The sequence below is a fragment of the Mus pahari genome, chromosome 16 (genome assembly GCF_900095145.1).
Source record: "Mus pahari chromosome 16, PAHARI_EIJ_v1.1, whole genome shotgun sequence".
Classification (NCBI taxonomy): domain Eukaryota; kingdom Metazoa; phylum Chordata; class Mammalia; order Rodentia; family Muridae; genus Mus; species Mus pahari.
The window spans coordinates 2692123-2699153 of NC_034605.1; the positions used below are offsets into that span (position 1 = coordinate 2692123).

At 43.7% G+C, this 7031-nt stretch overlaps 1 protein-coding gene across 1 annotated transcript in view; it reads left to right on the plus strand.

Annotated features, from left to right (window-relative positions):
- Positions 1–1450, plus strand: part of Ccdc3 (coiled-coil domain containing 3) — a 99110-nt gene extending 97660 nt beyond the window's left edge. The window contains exon 4 of the mRNA XM_029547692.1: positions 845–1450. The gene's annotated coding sequence lies outside the window, so the exon portion shown is untranslated. The remainder of the gene's footprint in view (positions 1–844) is intronic.
- Positions 1451–7031: the final 5581 nt, after the last annotated feature.

Genomic DNA, 7031 nt, shown 5'->3' on the forward strand with positions numbered 1-7031 from the left:
GACAATCGTGTCTCCTTGCCCTGAGATTAGCTGGAGGACTGGGCTGTCATTCAGATGTGCACACAGCTCTGATACTCTTTTATGCCCTGCTTATTCCTCACACCTTTTATTATCAATGGCTACCAGCAAGGTCCAGTGTGTGTCACAGTGAGGAAGTTTATCAGACAAGGGGGATGAGGGAGGGTGACTAGTCAGCCGTCGTATGTGCCACACAGGTATACAGAAGTCACGAGCCGATGATTTCATACATAAATGTGACATGATCAAGCTTGTCGGAAAGAGACCATTTGATAGGTTGCCTATAATTGTCTCACTGATCCCCAGATGAGTCTTTGGCTTTCTCTTTTTGCCATAAATCTTTTACTTTTTTTTTTTTAAAGTCTAAGCATCTCCCTTTCTCCCACACAGAGGAGCTACCGTTCCTCCAGATTTACAAAGAAACCATAACCCATCCTCAGTGTGCTCCCCCAACCTCCTCCACCCACACCATCTAGGATGACTGTCGTCCTTGTCTCCCACCATCAAGGGGTGGCCTGTTTCTGCAGGGTCCCTGTGATGATATCATATGTGTCGCGAAGAATCTCAGACTCGTATGTCAAAGGTAAATTAGGAGTTTATGAGATGAGTGTGCCTTCCCTGTGATGGTATTAGCAGCTAGCTATACAAACAGGAAGTGGGGAGGGGAGTTACATGACTCAATGTGTGATGCCCTCTCCCATGCTTTGATGGCCACCAGATGTGACAAATCATCTTGTATTAGTGAATCACCATCTTAGGTATTTTGTTATAGTAACAGAAAACAGTCTGAAACATCTAATTCCAACATTCTCCTCTTAAAGCACAGATCTTCAGTATTGGGGACTCCTGTTATTACCTTGCAGACATTCTCAGACCTCTTCACACCATGACAAAACCAGACAGAAGCTGACATCTCCAAGCACAAGTGGGACCCACGATGGCCCAGTACTCCCTGAAGTCACTATCTTGCTTCTGCCCTTTGATCCCCAGTGGACTCGGTGTCTCTGTAGTGCAGACTTGCAGCTTCTACCTCTCATGGCCTCCTCAGCCTATGGGGATTAGATTTTAGTCCAGACTTCTGCTCTCAGGCAGCAGATGGCCAAAGCTGCCTTCTTATACAGTTTCTCAAATTCTCAAAAAGAAGAGCTTGACAGGATTTGCAATGTATCACCAAGATGTTCTTCTTTCTGTTTCACCCGCCTCATCCCATCTCCCTGACCACTGCTAAACAATTACACTAGCTTTTACCAACCAATACTTAAACTTACAAATTTTAGCAACAACAAAACTGTCATTAATAAAATGTCTATATGTGTAGTAATGCAAGTCTAGACCAGTGGTCCTCAATAGGACCTTCTTCTGCAATGGAAAGAGTAGAAGCTGCTAGCTTTAGAATGTGGCTACTGCCATGGGCTGGAGAGGTGGCTCAGCAGTTAAGAGCATTGGCTGCTCTTTGGGAGCATCTGGGTTCAATTCCCAGCACCCACACAGCAGCTTAAACTATCTGTAACACCAGTTCTGGGGGATCTGATACCTTCTCTGGCTTCCATGGGCAATGCGTACATATGGTATACAGATATACATGCAAGAAAAACTCCATTGATACCAATAAGATAAAAATAAAAATAAATTTTAAAAATGTGATTGGTGTAATACCTAAGTTTTCACTTGAGTCATTAATTAAAAAATGTTGTTTTATCTGACTTTTTACATAAGCTCTGGAACACATCTCCCTTTGACAGGGCTGAGCACTGGCATCCCTGGGAAGCACAGAGGTAGGTATCCTCTGATGTCAAGATGAGAGACGCCTGTGGGGCATCCTCCCTGCAGCACAGAGCACACAGCACACCGAACGTCTGGAGACAGAGTGTGCTGGCTGTGAAAGGAATCAGGGCGAAAACATTGTCCAAATGAGCGGTCATGGGATCGCACAGATGAAATCGATGGTCTGATTAATAAGCCCTAAACTGAACCCTAGAACTAACATCAGTCAACCGAGATCTGGCAAGCGAAAGTCTGATTTCAGTCTCTATTTGCAGGGAGTCATAGCACTTCAACTGACTTCGAGACGGGTGGCAGTTCAGAGAGTCCCTTGAATAAACAGAGGTCAAGAGCCCTGTTGCAGCAAAGTCCTGTGATGACACTGGGATGCGCTCTCAGTCTTTCTAGACTTGTACCAGTGTCAGTGCATACAGAGCAAGAAAAACCCTAAGGCTGCCATGGAGTTATGGTACTGATGCTGAACTGTATCTGAGACAGAAGTCAAAGGCATGCTCATGGATAAGGGGGTCAGATAGTTCCTAGCATCATGGTACAAGGCTATCTCTTGCTATGTCTCACTGGTCTGTGAACCCGTTCTGGGCTTACTTTTCCTAGCTCTGCAGAAGGGTAGCTAAAACACATGCTCTTCTGTACACTGCCAAAACGTTCACACTGATTTCCCGAGCCTGGGAGTTAAGGCTGTCATGTCAGCAATGTTAAGAGGAGAATGCGGGTTTTCTATTATTTAGGAATGATAAAGTAGATTAACAATAAAACAAACCAGGAACCCAATATCCTACCAAAGAGAACAGAGACAATGAATTACTAGGAAGCATTGAAGATGGATCCTAGGGTTGGAGGGTTACAACAACTGAAATGAAAAATTCACAAGAGGAATTTAGTGACATGTTTGAATGGGGAAAATAAAGATAAGTGAATTGAGATCAGTTGTCTAGGCACAGACAGACAGACAGAGAAATTAAAAATTATGAGGGAAGAAAATAGGGCCTAAGGGATTTATAGGTACCATTAAGTAGATCAGCACGCAGGCATGTAGACACACACACACACACACACACACACACACGGTGGGAGTTCCAGAAGGAAAGGAGAAGGGAGGCAGACAGTGAGAAGACTGATGATTGCCAGGTGCTAGAGTGAATGGAGAATGGGTTCAGCTTTCCTTTTGAAGGATAACCAGTTCTAGAAGCTGTGGGTGTGGCCCCTTGGTAGTTAGTGTTCATGGAGTTCTAGGGTTATCCTAAATGCCATGAAAAAAAAGTTCTAGAATCAATAATGATATTTGGCCAACATCATGGAAGTGAATCAAAACTCACCTAATTATATAATTTTAAATGGTTAATATATATTATCTACCATATATATATATTAACCATATATATATATTAACCATATATATATATATATATATATATATGGTTAATATATATTATCTACCATACATATATATAATCTACCATATATATAATATATTAATATATATTATCTACCATATATATATTTTATTGAATATATATATATATATATATTCAATAAAAATAATCCATCCAGATCCCGCTGCCTTTTCCCCGTTTTTGTCATTTTCCTTATTGCTGTTATAACATCCCTTACAAAAGCAGCTTGAGAGAGCGTGAGATGATTCTTGCTTATAGCTTAAGGGTACAGCCCATCATGCCGGGGAAGGCACAGCATCAGGAGCCTGAGGCAGCGGGTCGCATTGCATCCTCATTGGGAAGCCGAGAGTTATGAACGCTGGTGCCCGGCAGACTTTCTCCTTTTTATTTGACCACTAGCCCATAGAATGCCGCTGTCCACAGGCGGGGCATTGTCTTCTCACCTCAATTAACCCAATGTGAAAACTCCCTTATAGACATAGCCAGAGGTGTGTTTCTATCCTGGTTCTAGATCTTTAAATCAGCTGCCAATCAAAGCCTGGCCACCATACTATCAATATACGTCCTCAACCAAAGCCATAGCCCGTGCAAGTCACCCAGAGCCCAGTGTCTTTGTTACATCATATACTTTCCTCTCCCTTTTCCTTTGCACTCTCATTGTCCATCAGTGAGAAAATCCCACTTGTGCTTCAAACTCGAGAACATGCTTCTTAATCCCCGTAACGGTTCTTTGAATTTTTACAGTTTTGAAATAAGTAGTCTAAGCCATTTGGAAAGTTTTGTTAAAAGTCATTTTAAAAAAAATGTAGTAAAAGACAACAATACAAATGGCGAAGATGACAAGCTTTGTAAATACCCAGATCAGTAGCGGGAAATATATTTACACCACTGTGAAAGAAATAACTTTCACAGAAAGGTTAATGAGAGAAGCTATTTTTAACCTTCACTAGACCAGCGGAATCTACTACTGCTTCCTCCATGGTCCTATGACATTTGGGGGACATTCCCAATCGCTAGCATTGACTACATTTTACTTCACTAATTTGTAAATTCCCTGAGGAGGATTTGCGACTAGTTCAACATGACACAACATTAACTAAATACTTGAGGAGAAAAAACAAAACAAAACAAAACAAAAAACAAGGCAAAGAAAGTAACACCATGTGCTGCACCTTAGAAGAGGAACTGGAGAGATTCAGAGGAGGAGACAGAAAATGGCTCCATTCACCTCTAGAGAACTCAGACCCTCTGAGTAACTGGGTCCTAAGCACAGAAAATTTCAGGCAGGGCAAGAACACACCCAGCTCAACCTCTTGCTACCTAGGGGGTCAGAAGGGATCTGACTTGTAATATCGCATGCATAGGTTACACAGGAAGCAGGTCCTGCTCTCTTACCCAGGGAAAGAGCGACCACTGTTGTGTAGCATGAGCCATATATGCCCTACTGTTCTGCCTTAGCCATGTACATAGGTCACATGTTAACTAACCTGCTTCTTTATATGTAAGAAGCTTCTCACAGAAACCTTTCCAACTGGAAACCGTACTTTGTCCTGAAGAACTAAAACTCTCCTTCAGTCCATCCCCTACCCACCAGGCCTTATTGCCTGCCCATTTCTGATGTTAATAAATCTCTTAAGGATGACTAGATTTGGTACCCTGTCCCAACTCTCTCTTCTGTCTAAATATCCAAGCATCACTCAAATTGCCTCCTCTCTCTTGCATCTGTCTTATTCCCAACCAGATGCCAAGGTCACGGGGGTCCTTGCCTGGAATCTGGGTCCCCTTGGCTGCCAACATGAAGAAAAACCCCTGCTCCAGAATGAATAGTGTATAATCTAAGGTCAGCAACTCAAGCAAGGAAGATGCTTTTTGGCTTATGGTTTCAGGGTGTTCTGTCCACGGTTGCTTGGCCCCATTCCCTTGGGCAGAACATCATGATGGCCGAAGAAGATGGAGGATGGTGTTCTTCATCATATGCCATGCAGGAGTCAGAGTAAGAGAAGTGACCAGGCGTTGAGTATAACCTTCAAAGGCATGCCCTGTGGGACCTACTTACCTCCTCCAGCCAACCCTTACTTCCTAAAGCGTCTACAACTTCTTAGAATAGTACCAGCATCTGGAACTGAACATTCAACACATTCACCTGGGGGGGGGGGCTGCATTTTAAACTCAAATCCTAAGAACTCGATACACACAGCAGCTGGACTGCCACCACCCACCTAAAGATACTTGTTCTGCGCATAAGGATCCAGCCTCCTCCTAGCTCCCAGCTTTCCCAAAGGCAAGGATTATCCAAACATCCATAAATCTGCACCATCCGCTCCTGTCTTGTATAACTAATGTATAGAGGGCACGTAAAAGTCACCTCTTGGCTGCCTTGACACTTATTTCTCTCAGAGTGGGGAGTGGGGCTTCAAAATCTCATTTTCCTTCTCCTGCTTGTCTTCATGGCTTCCCTTGACATCCTAAGGCTAGTTAGCTTTGCCACCAGAGGCAGCTTCCTTCACAAGGCAGAGGAGTAAAGGCTCCATTGGTTTATCTGGGGGTTACTTTAGTTTTTATTAAGGACCTGGGAAGAGACCCCTAAAAGGAAGTGAAATGAAGCTTTTCAATTATCAGAGTTTTCAATGAATTCTGCTTCCCATTAAGAGTTCATGAGTTGGCTGTATCCCCTGTTCCTGTGAGATGCATCTCTAGATGCCAGATGGCTAGGCATGAGCCACATGGCCTGGCATTTTGTGTCTTCCTGTCCAATAAAGTGGGGAAAATCTAAACCAGATACAAAACCAGAGCTTTTCTTTTATTAAAAAACGTGTCTTAATCGTGAAGCTGGGCACCCTGGGAGCGGATGTCAGCATTTCCAGACCTTTGAGCACAGAAGAGGACAAGATTGTCGCCAGGGCAGGCCAGGCAATGATGTAATATAACTCTAATGAGGGGATCCCCACCATAGCTGCCCCCTGGGGACACCTAAGAGCTGCAGACTAAAGGTGCCTTTCTACCCAGCTTGCAGGCCTGGCTCCCACACCGAGAACAACACAATACCTTCTGCATGGGCACAATAAGCAGCCAGGACCAAGGACCACTGTGCTGAGGGTAATCTAGGCTCTTTGGTTTTAGAACATACACTTCATTCTGGGAGATAATAATTTAGTGCTCTGGGTAAGAAATTATCTGGGTATTTGGAATAGCTCTGAGGCTTTCCAAAATGATCTAAGTACATTAGACTGACATATTAGCTCCCCATGCCTATATAGCAAACCACCAGAAACAGACTCATATATAGGAATGCGTATTTACTGCCTTATAGCTACAGTTCAGTGTCTAGGGGCAACTTAGTGGTGCTGCCTACAAAGGTCTGCCATTAGTGACAGTTCAAGTCAGGATATTGTCTGAAAGCTTGGTGGGAAGGTTCCATTCCAAAGTTTGTGGGACTGTTGGCAACTCTTATCATTCGAGTCTGAAATCCTCCCACTCCCCATCGGCCCATATTTTGAACACTTGGTCTCCAGCTGGTAGAAGGTTCTGGAAACTTTGGGAGGTAGAGCCTTGTTGGAAAAGTTGGTCACTGGAGGAAAGTCCTTGGAGAAATATTATCTCTGCTTCCTCCTCTGCCACAATATGAGCTGAGACTCTGCCTCAAGCTTCTCCCTGACCCGCAAGGACAGACAGACTGAGCCTTCAAGTGTTGCGGGGACAGACTGAGCCTTCAAGTGCGAGCCAGAGCCAGCTTTCCCTCTTCGTTGTTTATGCTGGCGAATTTGATCACAGAAACATGAAAGGAACAAACGCACATAGTTTAGTTTCTTGAAGTGTGTTGAACCTAAGCCTCACTGG